The sequence below is a fragment of the Macrotis lagotis genome, chromosome X (genome assembly GCF_037893015.1).
Source record: "Macrotis lagotis isolate mMagLag1 chromosome X, bilby.v1.9.chrom.fasta, whole genome shotgun sequence".
Classification (NCBI taxonomy): domain Eukaryota; kingdom Metazoa; phylum Chordata; class Mammalia; order Peramelemorphia; family Peramelidae; genus Macrotis; species Macrotis lagotis.
The window spans coordinates 214,188,159-214,213,736 of record NC_133666.1 but is presented as its reverse complement, the minus strand read 5'-3'; positions in this window follow the sequence as shown (position 1 = coordinate 214,213,736).

Below are 25,578 nucleotides of genomic sequence, written 5' to 3'. Positions count from 1 at the left end.
TAATAGTATTGTCCTTTCCCCCTTAGGTTTTATTAGGGGAGATGGCATCTACATAGTTAAATCAATGAAAAATGGACACAATATAGTTGTCCCCTGTGTCTAGAATTTTCTTACTCTTCTTCACCTGCTTATTTCCTTAAGTTCTATTTTAAAAAATCTAAACCATGAAAAGCCTTTTCACAACTTCCTTTTTATTTATTTTTATTTTTTCCAATTACAGGTAAAGATGGTTTTTAGCATTCATTTTTGTAAGATTTTGAGTTCCACATTTTTCTCCATTCTCCCCTCTTCTTCCCAGCAAGTAATCTAATATAGATTATACCTGCACAACTATGTTAAACATTTTTGCATATTAGTCATGTTGTGAGAGATGAATCAGAACAAAAGGGGAAAAAAGTCATGAGAAGGAAAAAACAAAATCAATTTTAAAAAGTGAAAATGGGGCAGCTAGGTGGCGCAGTGGATAAAGAACCGACCCTGGAGTCAGGAGGACCTGAGTTCAAATGTGACCTCAGACACTTAATTATTACCTAGTTGTGTAACCTTGGACAAGTTACTTAATCTTCCCGACCTTACAACCCCCTCCTCCCCCAAACAAAAAACAAGCAAACAAAAACAAAAAGTGAAAATAGCATGCTTTGGTCTGCATTCAGGCTCCTTAGTTCTTTCTCTGAATAAGGATGATATTTTCCATCATCTATCTTCTAGAATTGTCTTTGATCACTGTACTGCTTAGAGGAGCCAAGTCTATCATAGTTTGTCATTGCACAATGTAGGTAGGTGGTACAGCAGATAGAGGACTGGTCCTGGAGTCAGGAGAACCTAGAACCCCTTTTTTAAGATCTCTTTGGGATGCAGAGCTAGTAGTGATATTGCTGGATCAAATCCTGTCTTGGAAACTCGACATTTACTAGCTGTGTGACCTTGGGCAAGTCACTTAACCCTGGGGCACTTAATCCAGGGCAATCTCCAGGTATCCTGTACTTGTCTGGCCACTAGAACCAGGTGGCTACAGAGAAGAAAGTGAGGCTGGCAACTTAGCACAGTCTCCCTCCCTCAAATCTAGTTCATATGCTTGTCATGGTATCACTCCCCTGATGTCTGTCTTCTCTGAAAATAGAGAACAAACAATGGTAGTTGACCATCACACAATGTATTCTTCATTCCACATCAATTCATACATGTCTTTCTAGGTTTTTCTCAGATTTCTTCCCTCATGATGTCTTACAGAACAATAGTATTCCATCTCCTTCATATATATGTTGAGCCCTCCCCGAATTGATGGGCATTCCATCAATTTCCAGTTCTTTGTCACTATCAAAAGAGTTATTAAAATATTTTTGTATATGTGGGTCTTTTCCCCTTTTTTATGATCTCTTTGGAATACGGAGCTAGTAGTAATATTGCTGGATCAAAGTGCATGTGCAGTTTTTAGCCCTTTGGGCATAGATTAAATCCTCTTAATTCTAGTTTCTAGGTCAGCTAGGTGGCACAGTAGATAGGTTTGCTGGACCTACAGTTAGGAAGAGCTGAGTTCAAATCCAGTCTAAGATACTTCCTAGTGTGTAACCATGTGTTACCTTTTGCTTCAGTTTCTTCACCTGTAAAATGTAGATAATAATAGTATATACATCCCAGGGTTGTTGAAAAGCATGAAATATTACTATAAAGTTCTAAACATACTATCTGGGACACAGTGTTAAGTAAATTTTAGCTATTATTATTATTATTGTTATTCCTTTTGTCAATTATTTCCTATTTATCTAGTATATAGTTTAATTGCATGGGGGTTTTGCTTTGTTTTGCATGTTGTCTGCCCCATAATATTGTGAGCTTCTCAAGGACAAAGATTGTTTGTTGCCTTTCTTTGTATCTTCAGGGTTTACTCCATTTTCTGGCACATGGTAGATATTAATCAATTATTGATTGATTAAATATAAAATAATTGGGTGGAGGGTAAAGAATATTAACAATTGTGGGGGTAATGCCTAAGATCTCACACTTGAGCTAAGCCTTGAAAGCATCCAGGGATACAAAGAGGTAGAAGTTAGGAATCAGTGTGTTTTAGGCATTAAGAATGGCTCATACAAAACATGGGAACAGGAAACAGAATATTTCTATAGCAAACTGAAAATTGGTCATTTTGTCAGGAAAGCAGAATACCAAAATGAGAGTAATATGAGAGCAATCTGGAAAGATAGGTTAAGAGTAACACAAATTTAGACCTTTATGTGACTTGGATGGACAAATCATTTTATAGATGAGAAAACCCAGGGCCTGGAGGGCTAAGTGACTTGTTCAGGTGGGTTTGGAATGTGAACCCAGGACTTCCTAATCCAGCGCCCGCTTCTCTGCAGCATATTGCCTCCTGAAACCCTACTGGGAAGATTTGAAATGTCAGATAAAAGTCTATCTTTTATGTTAGAGGCCATATGGAGAAACTAAAGATTCTTGATCAGGTAAATGACATGTTCATATCAGCACTTTATGGCAATCATATTGGCAGTTGTGTGGAGGGATTGGAGGCAGGAAGATCAATTAGGAGGCTTCTACAATAGAGCAGTCAGAATATTAAAATAGATAAGGAAATGAAGTAGGACTGTAGCCATAGGAGTACTAGAGAGAAATGAATTTACAAGATGTTTTAGAAGTAGATTTGACCACACTTATCAACTGATTAAATACAGGGGTTGAAGGAAGGTGAAGCATCGAAGACCAAAGAGGTTATGAGATTAATAAAGTATAATTGGTTTGGAAATATGACAAATATACTTGATTCTGGTTTGCTGACCTTTGGATCACAAATATTTCTTGTGATGATTTATGTAAACACTTGCATATACCCACATGTACACATATATTCATACATATTCATAGTATTTTCACTTCAAATTTTACAAAGCATTTTATATAGTCTTTCCTTTAATCTGAATAGGAACCCTGTGAATGAAGTGTTAGTTTTCTCTCTATTTTACAGATGAGGAAACTGAGGCTGATGGGGGTTAAGTGCCTTGTCCTGGGTCAAACAATGTCTGAGGCAGGAGTCACACTTAGATCTTGGTGATTCTAAGTCTAACACTTCACACATTTGCTATTTTTCAGGGCACAGATCATTATTTTAATAGTCACTTTTGGGTAACTTGCTTCCCTTCTCTGGGACTCAGTAACTTCATCTAGAAATGAGAGTAATTGAACTCTATTCACTCAAACTCTATCACTCTGTAATCTCCTTTGATCTTCACAATGTCATTGTGAGAAGGGGAGAGTAAGGATTATTTCCTCTACTTAGGGGAACAGACTCAAAAACATGAAATTTTTCCCAAAGTCCCAGTAAGTGGCAGAACCAGGATTAGAACTCAGTGTTTTGACTACCAGTCCATTGTTTTTTAATGCTTTCAGCTTGGTCTAAGGCCACTCATGGTGAATATCAGTTTACTGTGAGCAGATAGTGAAGAAACTTATCTTTTATTTTCTGGTTGGTAGTGAATGTATTAGTTTTATTTCCTTGCAAAGATGTTTTGGACAAACCCATTGCTCCAGGTCTTCCAGATGGGAAAAATGAGGCAGAGACATTATGTAGGTTCATTTCTCTATAACTAGGCTGTTAGTCTTCTAAGTCCATGAATTGAAAACTGGCCACAAACAGTTGGAGGCTCATTTTCTATAATTGGACTAGAAGTGACAACACCAGGCTACTGTTAAGCTTGATTGGTTTCACCTTTGCCAGGTCAGGCCCCTCTTGGCTGGTGATTAGTGTACCCTCTTCTAGTTGTTTAGTATAGCTTCACATAATAAGGAAAAAAAGTCAACACAATTTAGATAAAGTGTTCAGCCTTTATTGCTCTCTGTTTGTTGTACATTTGCAGACATAACTATCCATCTATATAAATTTAAGCAGTGGAGTAAAACTCTGGCAGATTCAACTAAGAATTTCAAATGGTGCCCGTGATAGACTGGGGTATGCTGTCCAAGGACCAGCCTTGCCCTATGTGGAGAAGCTCCTCCCTAGCAGGAAATAAATTAAGAAATAAATTCTTTGCTGTAGGAATTCATGAAACACATAAAAATACAAGGCAATTACAGAGCATTTAGCTTCTACAATGATGATGGCAGAGTGACTGAAAAGGGGGCAAGGGTACCATGGTTTTAGACCATCTGCCCTGAAAATATGATTGAAACACAGTTCAGGAAATTACCTTAGAAATCAACTAGTCCAAAATCTGAATTTTATGGATGAAAAAATTAGGTTCAGGGAAGAGAAGTGATTTGACAAAGCCCAAAATTAGTTATAAGGTTGGAAATAGGACACTATTCTCACTCTCTCTTGCTGGTAATTTTTCCACTCATCTATACTGTCTTTCTATATGAAAAGCTTCACTCAACCAATTAAAGCAATGTGGCTTTATTTTTAAGTAGGTCTAAACATATACTGTATGTCAAAGTTGTGAAATGGAACCAGTTATCACATGTATGTAGTTGATGTTTAAATATTTATAGATGTTTAAATATTTATAGATTCACAATTTAAAAATAATAGTTTACCAGGAAGTACTACGAGACTATTCATCCTAGTACTGTCTTGACAATCAAGTTCCCCAAACTGACATGGCAATTTTCCTTGGTTTTGGAAAATCTGTGATTTCACTTGTGCAAGGTGATCCTGCTCAGGGAAATTGCTCTATCAGTGAAAACCAGGAACTCCTCTGATGAGTTAGAGATGGTTAAAGAGTTATTTGGCAACTGAAAGGTTAATTGACTTGTCTTGTATCACATAGATACTAGTTCCTAGTATATACTAGTACTAGTACTATAAGACTTGACCTTTGACTCTGTGATTGGCCCTCTGTCAGCTTCAACATGTTGACTCTCTATCTTCCATGATAACAAGTACAAAATAAATATATCCATAATTATCTTAGTGGTCATTTATAACTCTGTCATTTAAACATTTAACTAAACCACTTTTGAATTAATCTGTATTTTCTCCTCTCTGTGGAAGTATTGAATAATTTTATTTCATACTTCTACCCTTCTTTAGCAGCACCTTAATTTCATTGTACATTATATGGAATTATGATGAATATTATTATTAATAATTAATTTTATCTGCATTAAACTTTCTCATATTTTAAGTAAAGTCATCTCAATATAGAATTTCAGGATTTGGTCAATGGAGCCAGTCTATCAAAATCTAGAAGATAGTGAATAACTTAATTAACTTTATGCCTTTACCTTTCCATACCCAAGTCCTAATCATCTATTCAAAATTGTTCATCAAATTTATCCTTCCTCTTTATCAGGAGGTGTCCTTGCCTCCTACTTTGGAGCAAATTGAGATCATTAACTATGATTCTCTCATCTTCCATTCTTTACCCCTCACTATTTTGCTCTGCATTTTTTCTCATTTTTTTCTTAACTTCTCTACTCTAATAGGATGAAATGGTCTTTTTCACTTAACAAGGATAATTTCTCAGGTTATACCTTTGATATCACCTCCTCTCATCTTTCTGGGAGGTTAGAAGAGATTAGATTAGATCTTCCACTTCCAAATTTACTGGTGACATGCTTGCTGCCTACAAAAGTGTTAAAGTTCTCCATTTATTCTGAAAAACCAGACCAAACCAATAAGAAACCTTTACAGTATCCTTTCCATCCCCTGTAGTGATCATCCTATTTCTCTCTCCCTTTTCATTAAATTTCTAGAAGCTCCCATGTCTTCATGTAGTGGTCTAAGCTACCCATTCATATATTCTTTCCTCCAAAGCTTTTAATAAGCAATCTGAGGAAGCAGAGGAGATGGAACTTATTTTTAATATGTGGTATTGAAAAATAAATTCTACTTATATACTTTTCCTTTACTCTTCCATTTGTGGTAATATGACTATAATTCACCAATTCTATTGAAAACAATTCTTTAAAAGTTTGCTGATATCTGGATCTTTCCATGACACTCTGACTTATATTACTTTATTGTACAAATTGTTAAATACTGTGAGACACTCTCATTTTTCAGCTTTGTAACTGCATCATCAGCACAATGTCTAACATCTAGTTGATGCAAGGGTAAATATATGTTTGAATGTAAAACCATAGATTCATATAATATTGTGCTAAAAGTAATCTTAGAGACATTTTCAGATACCCACATCATTTTGTAGATTAAAATCCTGGAACATAGTTAGATAAGTAGAACAGTTCATTGTAAAGCAACAAAAAGTGATGACTGACTGCCTGACCTATGATCCATTATCATATTTAAAAAGGGAGTAATATAGCAAACAATAAATTGATAATTATTTAATTTTAAAATTTTTATAAGATTTTTGTTTATCTTACCCTAAAACTAGCAAAATATTTCCTTGACTCCTCTAATCTCTCAAAATCTATTTCTTTTCCATCATCATCAAATTTTAGAAGGAGCATTCTGAATTCATGGGCTCCAATTTTTCATTCAATCTTCACAGAATCTCCTAGTCAGATTTTTGTACTTATGACTCTATTAAAATAGAGGTCACTATATGAGTTCCTTACAACCATATCCAATGGCCTTTTTTGGACTTCATCCTCTTTTATCTCTTTGCAAGGATCCTATGTTAATGTAATAAAGAGAAAACCCAGAAAATATCAATAAAAATAATACTGTCTCTCATTTTTCTCTCCTTTTCTGCATCTGTCTCTCTGTACTTCATCTATAGGTTTTATTCAGTGCAATTTCAGAAGACATAAGATTAATGAATGTAGTTAGACTGACTTATTCGACTTTATATACACCAACAGATTTTTTTTGGAATGATTTTCTTTCACATACCCAAAACTCTGATTTCCCAAGGATCAAAAACATATATTTATTCAACTGTATTATTACTATGGAGTGTTTTTTGGCATCTTATGTGTAGGATAAATGCCAACCAGATGGTCTGTAGCAATCTAGCAGAAAAGCAGCTGGACAATTCTTGCTTTCTATATGGCTAAGCTGCTATGCAAAGGCAGTTGTTTTCTTTGCACTTTGAAGAGCGAAGAAAAAATAAATCTTCAGTATAACTTACACATTGTTAATGAATGTTCTATCTGTCAAATTCATTATGTAAATAGGACCCAGAAAAACACAAGTACATATTAATATGTTATTCACGTTATTTTTAAGTTACATTATTTTAACAGAAAAAAATCTTTTTTTTTATATTTTTGTTTTCAAAGTTTTTTTTTTAAATCAAATTGATGCATTGATTCTATAAGAAAATTTACTAACACTTTGCTGTATTCAAATTTTCCCCTGGTATTATAGTCATCACATGTAACTCTTATCAAGTAAAGTTGAGTTTAAGAATTAGGAAAGTGGTATGTCCCTACTCAAAGCACAGTCAGGCTGCAAACATTATTAGGCACTAAGTGCCAAGCACTGGCAAAAAGAAAGAAGACTGAAAGAAGAAAGACAATCTCTGTCCTCCAGAAGCTTGAATTCAAATAAGGGAGTATGACACATAAAGAGAAACTAAAAGGTCTGAGGGGGAGAAGAGGAGGTTTCAATGCAGGGGTAAGGCTTTGAGGTCCAGGAAATCAAGTTCAGGGTCAAGAAGGGATAGTCTGGGCCCCTCCAAAAAATGAAAGTCATAAGAGGAACTCACTGATGGGAGAATGGAACTAGCCTGGAGGAGAAATATTCCTAGATGAGAAGGCCTTAGATAAGATAGTTTCATAGTAAGGATCTGAGAGAAGCTCCAGAATGAGAAAGCAGCTGGGGGAGGCATAGTTTTGAAGACCAGAAATTTAGGAGAAGATCCAGGAGAAGAATGAAGGCTGGTCAACTGAGAACTTTCCAAAATATGAAGGCCATAAGAAGAACTTAATAATGGGAGAAGTTCATCTGGCCGAAGGATGTTAAAAAGTGAGAAGGCCATAAGGAGAAATTTGGTCAAAAAAATTTACACCATAATAATGAAAAACTTTGAAAGATTTAAGATATTTGATTAAGGCAATGGCCAGCCATATCTCCAGAAGACTCAATGATTGAAGCAAGCTATCCACCTCTAGCCAGAGGAGTCAAGGACTTAAGGAATAGACTGAGACACACATTTTAGGACATGGTAAATGTGTGGATATGTTTTGCTTGACTATACATATTTTTTACTTTTTAAATTACATGTATATATATTTAATAAGAAAAATCTTCTTTTCTCCCTTCACTCACCTTAATAAAAAATGAAAAAACCTCTATCATAAACACATAAACACAAGCAGAACAAATTTTCATATTGGTCATGTCCAAATGATAAACCTAAATTTTACACAATTATACATACATATTTTTGTATGTATTATATACATGCACATATAATACATAATTCAGCATGTATATGCATATGCACATTTGTGCAAACAAATATACATACATGTGTATATCCACAAAGAGGCAAAAAGATAGTCCCTAACCTCAAGGAGATAACAATCACAATAATAGGATCATATTTATATAAATATACAACATATACATACATATATATATATATATATATATATACATGCATGCATGCATGCATACAAAGAGTTGTAAGCTCTTTGAGGTCAGGGACTGTCTTGCTTATTTTTTTATCCCCATCACTTAGCACAATGTCTGGCACATAGTAAGTGCTTAATAAATATTATTGACTGATGTATCGCATTATATACTCTTTAGTCTTTTATTTCTCTCAGGAAGTAGGTAGCAGATTCTTCTTTGCTATTTCAAAAAGAGCTATAAATTTTTTATATATTTGTTTGATTAGTACTAATCTCTCTCTAAATCCACCTTTGCTTCCTCCTTTTCTCTTTTTCTATTTTCTTCCTATTTCCCTATTGGATGAAATACTCATTGTGTGTGTGTGTGTGTGTGTGTGTGTGTGTGTGTTGGAGGACACTGCTTGGGGTAAGGTAACTTACCCCTGCATTGAAACTTCCTTGTCTTTTAAGGCAGGAATCATGAGGTAGGTGTCTAGTTCTGGTCACTGGGTAGCCTTCTTGGAGCTGGTTGAGGAAACCCCTACATATAAGGTGGAAACCAAGAAGAGTGCAGCAAGGACTTGTTCTAAAAGGATGACCTTGGTCCAGATGGAGAAGTATTTACCATATGAACTTAGGCAAATTATTTAAATTCTCTTACCCTCAGCTGCCTTATCTGTAAAGATAGGAACAATAATAATAACTAAATTCAAGAAGCTGGACCAAATGATTCTTTTCAGTTCCTTCCGGGTCTAAAACCTGATTCTAGGAAGAAGATGGAGTGAACTTCAATGACAGATAGTATATAGGAGAATCAAAGAGATTTCAAAAATCAGAGTAGTTTGAAAACACGTGATAAATCACAAAGCTGAACTACTTCATCAGCGAAGTGCCTTCTCAGTTTCATCCCTTCTTTTCAGCTTCTTCCTGTTCATTCAGGAATGACAGCTGCAGAGAATAAGCCCTTAGTGAAGTGGCAGGATGCTACTAATCTTTTTGATTTCTCTAAGTCTTATGAGCAATTGGATACAAGTTAACCTAAAAATATATAAAATATGAGGAGGCTCTGATTAATGGTCTTGATATTTTCTTACTGTAGGGTCTTTCCTTTAATCCCTCACTAATTTTAACCAAGTTATTGTAAAAGGCATATATTCCAGAATTTTTAGCTAAAAGATGACTCTCAGAAGGTTAAGCACTTTTTACCAGGTTTTAACAACAGAACTATTTTTTGAAGTGCAAAAGATATCCCTAGGAAAAAAAGTTCCCTCAATTTTTATACATTATATATATATATATATATATATACAAATACATAAAACTTTTATTACATGTGATATATTACATAGTAGATACATGTTATAATTAAGCATAATTGTTCATTAGGCCTGAAAAAACTTTTTTTATAGTCTTTTGCATGCTTAGAAATATATCTAATGGCCCAACATCCTTGTCTCTGAGTGCATCATCATCATTATTATTACTAAATATTTATTAAACACTCAGTCTGGGCCATATACTATATTAAATGCTGGAATAGGCTATCATGCATATGATCCAACTTTAGGAGCTAATTCCTGCAATGGGAGTAGTATCTATCAGAGTCCCTGTCAAATGAGTTCAGTTAGTTTTACCCAAAAAAAGCAGAGAAACTGACCCCAAGAGGACTAGGGCTTGAGCATTGATATGGTTTCCTTGTCTCCTGGGGCAAAAAATGTCAACCAATGAAAGATCAGTACTCATTAGACTTGATGGCTTTACTATTGTACAAGTCAGCAACCTCTTTTTATTTTTATTTCCTTCCTAATTATATATCAAAACAATTTTTAATATTTGTTTTTAAAAAATTTTTAATTCCATTTTTCACCTTCTTCCCTTTCCCCTTCATTGAAGCAATCTGATATAGGTTATATATGTGCAGGCATGCAAAACATATTTCTTTTAATCATGTTGTGAATGAAGATAGATTAAAAAAAACAACAAGAAAAAATAAAGAAAAAAAATTAAAGTATGCTTCAATCTGTATTCAGACTCAATAAGTTATTTTTTTTTTGGATGTAGAAAACATTTTTCATCTTAAGTCTTTTGGAGTTGTCTTGGATCATTGTATTGCTGAGAACAGCTAAGACTTTAACAAATTGATCATCATACAATATTGTTACTTTGCACAATGTTCACTTGATTCTGTTAATTTCACTTTGCTGATGCAAGTCTTATAGGTATTTCTGAGAACATCCTGCTTTTCATTTATTTGTTTAAATTTCTTCTGATATTTTTTGATATTTTATTTTTTGATATTTTTTGATATTTTGATATTTTATTTTCCCCCCATTATATGTAAAAACTTTTTTTTACATTGATTAAAAAAATTTCTTGACTTCTAAATTCTCTTTCCCCCCCTCCCTCCATCCTCTCCCCCTCCTTCACTGAGAAGGCAAGAAATTTGATATAGGATAAACATGTGCAGTCATTCCAAACATATTTCCATGTTAGTCATGTTGTAAAAGAAAACATAGCCTACCCCCCAAAAACTAAACCCAAGAAAAATAGAGAAAAAGTGTGCTTCAATTTGCATTCAGATACCATCAGTTTTTTGTTTTGAGAATTCTATGTCATTCATAGCTGATTTTCACATGGTACTTTGGTTATGGTATACACAATATTCTCTTGTATCTGCTCATTTTACTTTGCATCAGTTCAGGTAAGTCTTTCCAGATTTTTCTGAGAGCACCCTGATTGTTATTTCTTATAGCATATAAGTATTCCAGCTCAACCATATATAACACCTTATGCAGCCATTCACCACTCAATTCTTTGGCACCTTTAGATCTGGCATAAATATTTTTGAACAAATAGGTCCCTTTCCTTTATAAAAAAATCTGTTTGGCATTTAGCCCTAGGATTGGAATTGCTTGGTCTAAGGGTATGTATGATTTTATAGCCCTTTGGGTACGGTTCCAAATTGCTCTACAAAATAGTTCAATCAGTATACTACTTCACTAACAGTGTATTTGTATCTCAATTTTCCCATACCCCTTCCAACATTTGTCATTTTCTTTTTCTGTCATAATTAGCCATCTGAAAAGTGTGGGATGGTAAGCTCAGAGATATTTAAATGTATCTTTCTCTAATCAATAATGAATTAGAGCATTTTTTCATATGACTAAGATATTTTTGATTACTTCATCTGCAAACTTTGTCTTCATATCCTTTGAGAATTTAGCAATTGAGAAATGGTTCTCATTTCTATAAGTCTGACTTAGTTCTCTATATATTTGAGAAATGAGTTTTATCAGAGAAATTTGGTATAAATATTTTTCACAGTTATGAAAACTATATATATATTATTCTCCATCCTATTCCCTCTTTATTCTATTCTCTCTCTCCTTTCACCGTGTTCATTTTCTGTTTTTTTTTAAGGCAATCAGGGTTAAGTGACCTGTTCAGAGTTAGATAACTAGTTTATTTTTTGAGATTAATTTTGAACTCGGTACCTACTAATTTCAGAGGTGGTGCACTACTGACTGAACTATGTGTGTTTAATACTCTTGGATCTGTGCTCTGGTCTATGAATGACCACTGTATTGAGGGTCCTTGCTCCCTGGGGCTTCAGGCTTTGGTGTGTTAGTGCTTTTCCTCACCCTGGGCTTGTGATTCAGGACCGCGACCCAGATCTAAGTATAGGCAATGCAGCAGAGTCCTTCACACAGAGTCAATAAAGGGATGGCCATAATCTCCTTCTGACCAGTAGCCCAACTCCTTTACCATCTGTTGGTTGAGAGTTCTGGAAGCAGCCACTGCTACTGTTGATTCAGTTGCTTCCAAGGTCTGTGGTTTGTGGGAGCCCAACCTGTGCTGGACTGCATTCCTTTCTTATTCTGGGCTGACCTTCTAAATTGTATTGAGATGGGAAGTTGTTTCATCATGTCTTTTTTGTGGATTCTGCTGTTCCAGAATTTATTTTGATTTAAAGTTGTTTGGAGGGAATTTGGGAGAGCTCAGGTGAATCCCTGCTTTTTCTCCATTGCTTTTACTCTGCCTCTCTCTCTGTGTCCTCTTTTATTAGATGCATTTCTTTTTTTTAAAAAATTGTATTTATTTAAGGCAATAGGGTTAAGTGACTTGCCCAAGGTCACACAGATGGACTATTATTAAGCATCTGAGATCAGATTTGAACTCACATCCTCCTGACTCCAGGATCGGTGCTCTATCCACTGAGCTACCTAGTGGCTCCTTAGATGCATTTCTTTATGGAGACAAGGTACTAATGTTTATACAAAACAGTGCTATATCTTTGTTGAATATCTATTTTCCATGGTGTATGGTTATGTAAACATTTCTTACATATCAGATAGTCTAACAACTGAACTACTGGACTGATTGATTCTTATTTGGTCTACATTTGGCAATAGCTGATAGAATTCGATGGGCATTATCTTGTGGCTCACATCTGTTTATGCAGGGGAAGGGTAAAGGAGATGTAGAGTATGGGATGATCAAATGGCCAAATTCTTCAGACTAGAACCCTATGGCTTACACCTAATGGAACACCTTAGAGTTTTCTTTTGTTATATGAATAGTGTGTTAAATGGACAGTGCCATATATATATATATATGTACATAATATATATATATATATATATATATATATGAAACACTTAAAAATTCTCATTCTCTGATTGCTATTAGACTGAACTCATAGGCTCAAAGATAATAATCTACTTGACCTAAAAGGTAAAGATTGCAACAAGTGGAACTTTCCATGGTTGTGGTTAATGATCCTACTTAAGCTATATTATGAGAAGGGAAAAGTGTAAATGAACTGTTTTGATATAATTGGCAACTAAAGATCATTTCCTGAAGGAGGCATACTGATGGGGTGGGACACAATACACTATGGTCAAGGTCATGGTCTTTGACTGAGAGATTTGGCTGGATATGTGTCAAATCCTCCTGAAACCAGAAATATAATGGAAAAAAGAATAGGGCAGGAATGAGAAGGAGAATTGGAAATACTGGTGGTTAAAAAAATGCCTCAGACTTATCCCCGTTGAACATGATGGACCAAGTGAAAAATTCTTGAATTTATCTAAGCTTTCTGTAAATTAAAAAAAGTGTTCTCCATGATGGGTGCTGGTGAAAGGATGGGGTAAAAAATATTTCTTCCCTAATAATGGAAATAAAGGAAGACAGAGTACTTTGCTACTCCAAGTCCCTTTATAAAAACCTTAAGACAGCAAGGAAAGTCAATGTCATCTAGGAAGGAAGGAATATATATCTATAGCACCTGATATATACTAAGCATTTTGCTAATACTTTCTGCAAACAACATTTCATTTGATCCTTACAATAATGCTGTGAGGTGAGTACTCTTATCCCCATTTTACAGATGAGGAAACTGAGGTAAAGAGAGGTTAAATGACTTGCTCAGGGTCACATAGCTAGAAAGTTCCTTAGATTGGATTTGAACAGAACTTCCTGACTCTAGAGCCATCTTACTTCATCAAGACAACTTTTCACAATACCACAGTCTGTTGGTCAGAGACCTAAAAGAGGCTCCACTTAAGGGCATTGATTTCTACTACCACATTAGTGATGACCAGGCTAAGCAAGACCACAGTGGGACAAAGGATGGAAAATTAACTCTAAGAAAATTGGATTACAGTGGATAGAGAGAACCCAGATGATTATAGACACAGGTCAGAAAAAGTTACTGACATATGCATCCCCACTTTCTTCAAAAGGAAGCTCTAGGTCTTAATGTGCTTTTTATTTTTGGTAAACCTACCTTTCCCATTTGGCTATCCTGATGGACCCCATGAATTTTTTTTTAAATTTGTACTGAGTTTTTAGTGAGTTAACTGAAAGTGTACTTCTTTTATATGGGACTCAGAATAAAATATAATTCTGGAAGACCTAAATTAAGTTCTACAGTTAATTTGACTTCTAGGACTTTATGATACCATGGGGCCTATAGTTTTAGAAGTCTCTGTCCATAAAGGCACCTAAGGATGACCAAACCAAATGATTGTTAGGCTCCTGGAGCTTCATACTTCCTATGATAACCACTCATTAAAATACTTTTTAATAATGATTATTCCCTTGCTACAGAGTCCCTAGTTACACATGTGACATGCTATCATTCTTTAGCTGTCTAATATGTGATGGATCCATCAATGATGGATGATCTGTGACTAAATCCTTTCTATTTTTTAAAAATCCAATTTTATTGTTTTCAGGTTTTCATTCTCTCTCAAATACATATCCTTCATCCTCTTATCTCATTGAAAAGCTAGGAAAAAAGCTAGAAAAACAAAAACAATTACAGAATATGCAGTCAGGCAAAGCATTAGTCCCTCCCCACCATTCCACCTCTCAAAAGTTTCAATCTGCACTTTGAGCCTATCATCTCTCTCCCTGGAGGTGGATAGCAGGTTTCTTTATGAAAAGTTCCTCTGGAACTAGGTCTTTTCAAAGCAGAGAGGTGAAGCCTGGGATTTCTGGTTTTTGTTTTCTTCCATATTCATTCATCATGTGTTTTTTTTTTCAAATTTTGGTTCTTTGTTTTGATTTTTTTAACATTCACTAAGCTTATTTTCCAAGTCAAGTCAAATCATGTCAGTAAGTATGTATTAAGCACTTACTATCTGCCAGTCATTGTATTAAGCTCTGAAGATTCAAAGAAAAGTGAAAAGATCCCCTACCCACATAAAGTTCACAATTTAAAGGAGAGACAACATGTGAATATATATATATATATATATATATATATATATATACATATATATATATACATACATATATATGTGTATATACCAGATACAGTATATCTGAGATAATCACAGGGAAGGCACAAATATTAAGGGAGTTTTTGCAGAATGTTAAATTTTAGCTGAAATAAGAAGGGAAACCAGTGAAACCAAGAAACAGATGAGGAAGGAGAAAATTGCAGGCACAGTGGAGATCAAGTGAAAATGCAAAGAGCTGAGAATGGAATGCTTTGTGTGAGGAAAGAAGACCAGTGTCAGTGAATCATAGCATAGGGGAGTGGGATTTGCAGTGTGAAGTGTAACAAGACTGGCAAGGTATATCGGGCACAGGTTATAAAGAACTTTAAAAGCAGTAATTGGGAACCATTGGGGTTTAGGAAGAGGATGACAGGGCCAAACCCAGAAAGGTCATTTTTGTTAGTTGGGTGGAGGATAGACTAGAAACTTAAATCAGGGAAAATAACTGCAAAGAATTCAGAATATGATGAGAGTCTGTACCTACCTAGTCAGACAGATGCCTCCACAGACCAGATCGCATCATATTTGGTCAAAAAGAGTTGTCTCTTTCTGAATTCAATACTATTGTAAAGTAAACTTCTTTTATTGTATGAGTATCTCATTTGTTTTAATTTCAGGTTTAAACCACTGGATCAGTCCAAGTCAGACCTAGACCATACTAACCCTAAATCATTTACTCATTGGTTTGTTGTTCCCCAACCTAAAGTCTGCTATGAGAAAATGTCTGAATATAACTCGTGACTGGGCCTCCATAGATATTAAAAAGATTTAAAAAGTTCTACAAGATTCCATTTTTAACACTTGAAGTAATACATATATAGAATACAGAAATCCTTTATGTGCCCCAAAATGTGAAATGACTATATAACATGGAAAATTCATTAAGGACTTGTAGTTGTTCATAAAAAGTTATCATTCTCCAGTGAATTCCTTTTTTTGCCTAATTAGAGTTCAATTTCCTTTAGAAGAGAAATGAATTTTGGGCTACTAAAATACAACCATCTTCCAAACCAGATACCTACTCTCAGAATAGCCCAAGGAAGAATGTGGTACCTTATTGTATTTTAATCTCTTGTTTATCTTCTTTTTGGCAGAGAAGTCATGCCATTGCCCCTCCAAGACTGATCCAGAAGTTAGCCCTTCAGGAAATCCTATTTTTCCCTCTTCCATTGTCTGGTTTGTTGCCACCTCTTGGACCAGGAGATTTACCACCCATCTCTGGGGCACTTGATCACATAGTTCTTTTCTCTTTGGTTACCATATTGAAAGACTGTACAATTTTGCCACAATCACTCCAAGGATGGGTCTAAGAATCCTCAAAACTCTACTACTGTCCCAGTTGCAGTTATCTTTTGGCTCAAGAAATTCCATTTCTGGGACATGACCAAATAATCAAGTCCATTGAAAAGAAAAAAAATTATATATCTATATATCTATATATAAATACTTAGCCATTCATATACCACAGTACTAAAATGGATGAAAAAAAGTTTGAATGTATTGTACATTTCAAACTGGCATAAGTACCATTATTTATAGATAATAGATGATGATTTATGATCTTTCCTTTATCTTTTCTTTCCTTTTCCTTCCTCTTTCTTCACTTCTCTGTCTTTCTCTGTCTCTCTCCTTCTGTCTCTGTCTCTGTCTCTTCCTCTCTCTCTCTCTCTCTCTCTCTCTCTCTCTCTCTCTCTCTCTCTCTCTCTGTCTCTCTCTCTCTTTGTGTATCTGATTTTTTGTGAGTGAATATCATTTGCAGTATTTCTCGTTAGGTGCCAAATCTCAAGATGAAAGAATCAAGTTCTTTCTCCCTCTTCCTGTTCTCACAGATGTAAATCAAAGTGATTCACTTATGGTATGAACTTAACCCAGCAATTAACAGCATCATTGAAATTTTACTTTTCATTGAAATTCTACTTTTCAATACAGCTGTTTGTATGAATGCATGGATTTATTGCCTCATTATCATTTGACCTCATTACTATTATTAGCTCATAGGCTTGCTTCAAGGTTCTCTTTTTAATCTAGGAAAAAACTAATTTAATGACTAGCATATTAGTTTATCCTTGAATAAATGTGGTCCATACCTTAGAAATAGGTTGCATTTTAGTGATTTTGTGTTTCTTTCCTGGTTAGTCTGCAAAGCCCCATTTTACTCATACTAAGGTTCATTTACTATAAGCAGATAGCATTAAAAGCAGACATCAGATTTTGAATGGTTTCCCAAAACTTTGTTTATAAGTTGCTTTGCTTGGAATATGGACTACATTTTCCCATAGAAATAAAATTTGAATTAAGAGATTAGATTTCCAAGTCAGAAAAAAAAACTACTTGACCCACATATGTCAAACACTGTAGAACTATAGTCTAACTCACCTTTTTAAAATTGACTCTATCTAAGGATAAAGGGAAAAAAAAATCTTATACTTTGTTTTCTCAAGATTCTAGGGGGCAAGAATTTACCTATCTCTAGTAGGAAGTTCTCCCTTCAATTTACCTAGGAAATTAAGGGTAGGGAGTGAGAAGAATTAGGTCTCCTGGGAGGGAAGAGAGGATGATATTTCTGAGAGGTAAAAGAAGGCCAGTGGTTCCAGAAGTTGAAATTAGCTAGTATGGTGCTACTTTTTCCCCCCTTTTTTCTTTTTTCTGATGTTTTTATTAGCACAAAGGTGAGAATGGGGAGGAGAAGAAGAATGAGGAGCAGGATCTTATAAGACTGAACCCAGATTATGTAAAATCTAGGGATTCAGTTTTGGACCCTAGGTTATACTTTTATTCTGTGACTGGTGAGTCTTTATGTGGTTGCCTCTAGAAGAGATGCCATTAATAATTCTGTTGTTGCAATCACTTTGAGAGGAATGATTTCATAGCTGATCAATGTGGAATTACTACTCAAGGCCATTTTTCCCAAAAATAACTTATATAACATCAATTATAGTGATACTTTTTTGATTTAGCTCCATAGTTTCCAGCATAGATGGAACTGTGGTCAAAAAGGAGAGGAGAAATAAAGAGAGCTTGCAGAATGTATTCTTATTTTTCTTATAGGACAAGTGACATTTTTGAGGAGGAATTAACAATGGAAAGCTTTCAGAGCCCATTAGATAATCTTAGGGTTAAAATCATGAATTGTTAGTTGGAAAGGATCTTATATCCAACTTATATTCAACTGATGAGGAAACTAAGTCTCCAAAGAGGAAAAATTACTCATGTTCTTCAACAGATTGCTTTAGTACATCCTTTGGGGTCTCTGCTATCCTTTCAGCTTATCTATTTAATTGAGAGTGAGTGATCAGGTCTGCTGATGTCTTGGGTTCTTCTACACCAATTTTACTATGTTAAATTGCCAGACATTATAGCATCTGGCTTTCCATGTATTGTAATTTACAGATGTGAGCTGTGATTCTGTAAGAGAATATTCTCTTCCCTATGCTATAAGATAGGAACAAGAGAAACCTCAGAAAGCATTGTATTAGCGATATGCTCACTAGTGGAGTCTGTAAGGTATTTCATCAATTCCACTAAGTGAACTAAGGTCAACTCAAGTCTTTGCCTGGGGTCTCCCCTTTGTACCTCTGACACTGATTGGTTGTATGATCATGGGCAAATTATTTAACTTATCTGAATTTCATTTTCCACATCTGTAAAATTGTGATGAAGGTCAAATTGCCAAATAAATACCAAATATATAAGAGTGAGAATGAACTTTGCTAAATGATATCATCTAATAAAAGCAAGCAAACCATGATTAGACATAGATTTAACACATACATCTTAAAAAAGAAGATAGAATTTCAGAGACCTAATGTGGTTGCGAAGCAAGATTGCAAAAGGGAGAAGATGAGGAAGAAAGGCAATTATATTCTGAGCTCCAGAATCAATCAAACAATTAATAAACATTAAGCAACTACTATGTGCCAAAGAATACAGGAAACCAAGATGGAGATATGATAGAGATTTGGAGAACAAGGATATGCAAGGTATCATTGCAGGTTATAAGACTCAGAATGGCTCTACATGCAAAAACCTCAACCACAGGAAAGAGCCTAAAAGGAGGAATTTAGTTCCTCCTCTCTGTGGCTGAAGTGTCAGGTTACAATGGGCAGTGATCAATCAGGGCTTGTTTACCTACCATGAATTAAACTATCTGTGTTCTTTTTTTCGTTGTATTTAGAATATATGAATTCACAGTTTCTGGTCCCTGGAAATGTTGGATATGGTAGTCTTGGGAAACAGGTGGCAAGAGTATTAGCTGCTTGTCATATACCTTATATAACACCTCTTCTGACTACTTTCCTAACTCCGGCTGGCTCTGGTTGTTGGGTCCTTAGAGGGCAGCTGATTACTAAGTTCCTCAGGGCTCTAATGGGTTATCCTAAGACACTGACTATTGAAGCACTGAACCTTCGCCCTTTTGTTCCCCATTATCAATCAGAATCAATTGAAGTCTATTGGCTTTTAGAAAAAAGCATTTACAAAGGAAGTATAGCAAGAACAGTAGTTACATACTATGGGGCATTTCCCCCTTACATGTGGTCCCTTTAAAGGGTGAGGTTATGTTTAATGAACAAAGGTAGTTGGGCATATATGTAGAGAACACATGGTACCAGAATCTACCTCACAACTCCCAGCCCTGGGAATCACTTTTTCTTTTTGTCAAGCCCTCATTACATTCCCTTAGGTGCTGCTCTCCATTGAAATCATGGAAATCCCAAAACCAACATTTCTCTTTGTCATCAATTATGCTTATCTTAGAATAGTCATAGACTGGTGGGGTGACTATCTTACCTCATCTGGTAGCAGGCACTTCTCTTGACCATTTCTATGTCCCAGTGGACTTTGTGACTGATTGTTGGTGAGATCCTTAATAAGTCCTCATATTTTAAATTCACAGGATGATAATCATTAGGCATCTGAATATTCAATTAACTGTAAGCAGGAAAAAAATAAATTGAAAAAAGACAGAAATCCCTCATATTCATGGTGGCCAAGTTAGGGAGTCAACTTGCTACCCCTCCAATCAACTCACAGTAGTTCTTCCTCATTTTGAGGAAGGGGCAGATGGAAAAGTAGATCACTCCTTTCATCACAGTTCCTCAGGATTCATGAGTACTTCAAGGCTCCAAAGACTGAGACTTTAATAGTCATTTCTCTCCCTCTCCCTCCAATTGTGCTTGGATTCTTTTTTAAAGAATATGACTTTCACTTTATTGTAACATGTTTTATTCCAATCCCGTGGGGAGATTTGAAGGCTAATGGGCTACGGATTGAGATGACTGGTAGTTCCTTGAGTGCTATGGACACTGGAGTAGCCATCAGGGGATAATATTAGAGTATCCCATGTGATGCACTGTTTGAGATTAAATTAAAAATATTTTTAATAAACTTGTTTTGAGCTCTGGTATAATCTGAGGCTATTTGCTTTAGCACTTAAAGGACCTATAAAAATGTTTTTCCTTTTAACTTGAGGAGACTTCAACTTGACAGATTTTTTTCTATTGAAACTTTTAAAGTCCAAACTAGATGTTATACTATAATCATTACAACATGATATATCATAGAAGTTGTTTTACACTGTCACAATGATATTATGGCACTATAATTCTTTATTTTATTTTTATAAGTAACCATGAATATTCAGTTATTAAAGAACTGATATTCAGTTGTCCAATTTAATGTTATCAAGATTTAAAGATTTGGCAAATACTGAGAAATTGTGATGAAGAAGCTTTTGAAAATATTTCACACAGTGATGTGAGCACATTAAGGAAATATTGGTTGCTTCTTAAGCAAAAGAAGGATCAACAGGAAGTTCAGTTTTAGAACATACTAAAATAATAAAAATGACAGTATAACTAGTGTACAGATTCAGTCTAATACCAAGCAAACTGTTGGTGAATTATTTAATAGAACTTGACAAAATATTAGCATTTGTTTAGAGGTCAAGAATTTAAAGAGAAATAATGAAAAGGGGGCAGCTAGGTGGCTTGGTGGATAGAGCACTGGCCCTGGAGTCAGGAAAACCTAAGTTCAAGTTTGACCTCAGGCACTTAATAATTACTTAGCTGTGTGACCTTGGACAAGTCACTTAATCCCATTGCCTTGCAAAAAAAAAAAACCAAGGGAAAAAAGAGAGAGAGAGAGAGAGAGAGAGAGAGAGAGAGAGAGAGAGAGAGAGAGAGAGAGAAATGAATAAAAAGTTGTAAGGAAGAGGGTCTAGCAGTTTGCATATTGAACCATACTGTAAAGTAGAAATAAACAATAGTACTGATTAAAAAAATAGATCAATGGAATAAATTAGATCAAAAAAGATCCAGAGGTGAATAAACATAAAACAGCATATTATTCAGTAAATCAAAGGATATTGCAAAAATTACTGTAAAAAGCAGTTTCTGGAGAAATTAGATCCAGCAACCATCTCACACTATTTGCTTAGTATACAATGCCCCCAATGAATATAGGTGTTTGATATAAAAAATAAAATCCTAAACAAATCTGAGGAGCAGGAAAAGTAAAACATTTTAACATTCTGGGTAAAAGAAACATTTTTGACTAAAAGCTAGGAAAATGGGTGATAAAATGGACAAATGATGACATAAAATTGAAACCATTTTCACACAAAAAATAGCCATACAGTTAGGATGATGCTTGATATTTAAGATAGAGGTGTCAGAACAAATGCCACTAATAATGAGAAAAATACAAATTGCTCAAAAGTTGAGTCTTATATCACTGTTAATAAGAAGGATGTAATGAATTCTAGGTGAATTTAAATGAGTTTTTGTAATTGGGGGAATCGATTAAATCCAAATAATATATGAACATATAGGAAATTTTTCCTTAAGGTTGAGTATTTTGGAACAGAAGGTAGAAAGATTAAAAGAGAAGACTTTGCATAAATTTTTGTCACTTTTATTGTTCTTTGTCTCTGATCTTTCACAGTTCATTAAAGAAATCTGAATCCACTTTCAGACTTAGCACTAATTGGTATTCTTGTTGAACTTCCTTTCAAGGATGCCAAGGATTCAATGATCACAGTTGCTTTGTTGACCTTTCTCCTCTGAGAGATTTCTTTAGGGCATGCCTGAGTTTTTATTCAAAGAGTAGAGTAGCAATTTCCTTAAGTTCTTTTTCAACTCTGTGGTTCACTGAATGTTGGACTTTGAGGGAGGAAGAGTTATATTTAAACCCAGCCTCTGACAATTATTAACTATGTGACCTGTGCAAGTCACTTAACACTTCAATTGCTTCATCTGTCAAATAGAGATAATTATAGAATCTACCTCACAGGGTTGTTAGGATCAAATAAGATAATAAAGGTAAAGTACTCTGAAAAGTTTAAGAGATAGTATTATTGCTATTACCTCAAGTTTCAGCTACTTCATGGAATCCTCTTAGACCATAGCTGTGTTCAACTTATTTTTGAGAACTGAAAACTGTGCCATGTGGTCTGATGCAAAGTTAAGTTATAAGTATGCATTCTCCTCCTGAAATTGGTACTATTCTAAAAAATCTCTGACATAGGTTGACCATAATTATACTGCACAACTTAGGTAGATGAACATGACAACCCCGGATGTATTGACTCTCTGTTTGAAAAGGCTAATGAATAACAATGATAAATGTAGATTTACTATTTACTGATTAACTTTCATATGAAATTAAAATTAAATATTTATTGGGCATCTACTATGTGAAGGAGTCTCTTAAAATTAGGGTAGAGACAGCAAAGTATGATATGATTCTTATCCTAAAAGGCTTATGATATGTTATAGTTAAAGTTTGAGACAAGAAAGCAAGACATAACTAACTACAAAAAAGTAATACAGAAAACAATTGTTATAATAATTCAGAGAAAAGAACAATAAAGTCTGGAGTTCCATAAAAAACATTTGAATGAGGCATTGAAAAACGGGTAGATTTCAGTTAGGAAGGGCGGGGGAGGGCTGTATATATCCACAGTGAATGGATATATACACACACATACACACACATACATATATTTCTTTATGATAAAAATACATTTTTGTATTATAGACTTCCCAAAACTGCACTGAAAGCCCTTTGCTACCTAGTACCAACTAATTTTTCCAATTTGTTACATTTTTCTCTCCTTAATAACTTCTACAACCTAGCCAAATCGACTGTCATTCCATCTCAAATCTCCATGGCTTTGTAGATGATATCCCCCATCCCTGGAACATACTCCTTTTAATAACCTCTTAGAATACCTAGCTTCATTCAAAGCCCAGCTCAGAAAGAGGATATTTCTACAGAAAGTCTTTCCTGACATCTTTATCCAAGTTGTTAGTATCTTTACCTCAAATTATTTGAGGTAAAGTATTTGCTTTATGTCTTTTGTATATTTTCTTCATTGATAAGTTCCTCAAGGACAGACGATTTCATTTTTATCTTTATATCTCTGGTACTCAGCATAATATATGGTAATTGGTTAGGAGTTAATAAATATTTGCTGATTGACTGAAATATAGTAACAAATCTATCTGGAACAAGCAGGAGCAGTCCAACATAAAAATACTCAGACAATATGTTTGATTTGCTATAGTTTAGAAGTTTTTTTTTTTCCAAACTCTATCGGGTACATGAGATACTTTTAAAAAATAGATTAGGTGTCCATCTTACATGGTGAGTACAGAACATTGCCTTACTCCCCCTTGCTGCTTCTGTCTACTCCTGTGTTTCCACTTAAATATTTCCAAACTCCTTTGGTCTTGGGCCTAGTTCTGACCTATCTCTGATTCCTAGTATTTTCATTTGGAAAATATCTCTTGCCCTCCTTATTCCCCTCAACCCCCTCCTGAAATTTTAGAATCACTTTGTTGGTAATTTGAATAACTTTGAAGTTGATTCTAAACTGGATAAACCTATGTGCAAAGATATATCTGAACATACTTCAGTTGTGATCAAAGGCTTTCCCTCATTGTTGATTTATAATAAACAAGATAGTACTTTCATTGCCAATAGGATCTCATTTGATAAATTCAACAAAGTTGGTGGCAAGAATTCTGGACTAGGGGCAGCTAGGTGGCGTAGTGGATAAAGCACCGGCTTTGGAGTCAGGAGTACCTGGGTTCAAATCCAGTCTCAGACACTTAATAATTACTTAGCTGTGTGGCCTTGGGCAAGCCACTTAACCTTATTTGCCTTGCAAAAAAAACCCCTAAAAAAACTAAAAACTGTTCTAAAAAAAGAATTCTGGACTAGAAGCTGGTAGACATAGATCTTTTCCTGACTTTGCTTTAATTAACTATATATTTTTCAGAAAGTTACTTTGTTTCTCTGGACTTTGACTTTATCACTTGCAAAACAAGGGATTTAGACTAGAGAATCTCTAAAAATTCCCTCCAGGAATATGTAATCTACTATAGCATCATTGAGATGATGATGATATGATGGTGGTACAAATTTCTGGAGGCAACTACAGTCAAGCAAATGTGATATCTGAATCTAAAAGCATTTCTCCTATGATGAAGTCAGGGGGCACTAGTATATCACTGACAGAAGCTCCAAAAAAAGCATTTCCTACTTTAAAATATCCACATTTCTCTCAAATTTAATTTGATTTATTTTTATATTCAGGCAATGACAATTCTTCCTAAGCACCCTAAAGGCTCAGTTCCAAAGCAGTCAACAGTTTTGTTGACTGACTGTTCTTTTTCATTTTGAAAATTGATTCCAACACATTTACCCAGAGCTATTTGTACCATCTGCTAGATAATTGTAGGTTGTAGGTAGGACAATGACCATTTCAATGGGTCAGCATGGCAATTCCATTTAGGAGTAATACAATGGTCCTATTGGCAAAAAAGACATGAAAATATCTAGCCAGAATTGGCAGTGGCTAAGGCTAGTAGCAATGAAAAAGCGAAAACAATAGACTTTTCAAAGCCCTGTCTCTTCTGTTTCCTTTTAGTCCTTATTTCAGACATTTTCTATTAATAAGTTTGGGTATAGATACTGCTATGATTTCACTGGTATAAAGAATACTTAGGTATGGAAACTTGGTCTACCAATTCAGGTTTACAAGTTATATACAGTTAAGTGACTTGCTTAGGATTATGTGTCAGAGGTGGTACTTGAACTCAGGTATTTCCAGTTTTGAGGCAGGCTCTTTATTCACCAAACCATGTTATCCTAGTACGATGTTATTACTTCTAACAATGACAGCTTCAATATTTTAAGGATTTGTTATTACATTGGTATAAGCTATTTGTTTCTTTCCTGCAGATCACAATTCTATCAGTCACACTCATCAAAGGTTGATAGCATTTTTGATATTAGGTTCACACTGGAA